The sequence below is a fragment of the Penaeus monodon genome, chromosome 23 (assembly GCF_015228065.2).
Source record: "Penaeus monodon isolate SGIC_2016 chromosome 23, NSTDA_Pmon_1, whole genome shotgun sequence".
NCBI classification, from domain to species: domain Eukaryota; kingdom Metazoa; phylum Arthropoda; class Malacostraca; order Decapoda; family Penaeidae; genus Penaeus; species Penaeus monodon.
Genome location: NC_051408.1, coordinates 9,024,969 through 9,025,350, shown reverse-complemented (window position 1 = coordinate 9,025,350; position 382 = coordinate 9,024,969). Strand labels below are relative to the sequence as shown.

General features: G+C 41.4%; 1 protein-coding gene across 2 annotated transcripts in view; it reads left to right on the top strand.

Moving 5' to 3' along the window:
* Window positions 1–382, top strand: part of LOC119587789 — a 122,239-nt gene that overhangs the window by 105,992 nt on the left and 15,865 nt on the right. The gene's annotated exons all lie outside the window — the stretch shown is intronic.

The window sequence follows — 382 nt, the reverse complement described above, 5'->3', positions numbered from 1 at the left end:
TGACTTGTCTCCTCCCAGAAGCAAGGACGATAACCAAATAGTTTTTTATGTGTCATGTATCAGCAACATATAAACAAATACTACACTCAACACGGTCGTGAAACCAGATATAAGAACGCTTAACAATATACAAGTATTACTCCTTAATATATCAACACACCAAAACCTACGTATGGCAACACACATGCGAAAAAGAACATATGCCAATACACAAGCAAAAAATATTTTTACATCAGGCAGACAGTAATACACACCCTTATACAAGTTAAAACTTTATACACAACCAGCTTTTTCTTGGGGGGGGGGCAAGGCTGGCGAGCAAAGTGAGCACAATCAGTTTCTGGAGCGCTGCAACCCTGGCCCACCCCCACCCCCCGTTTTT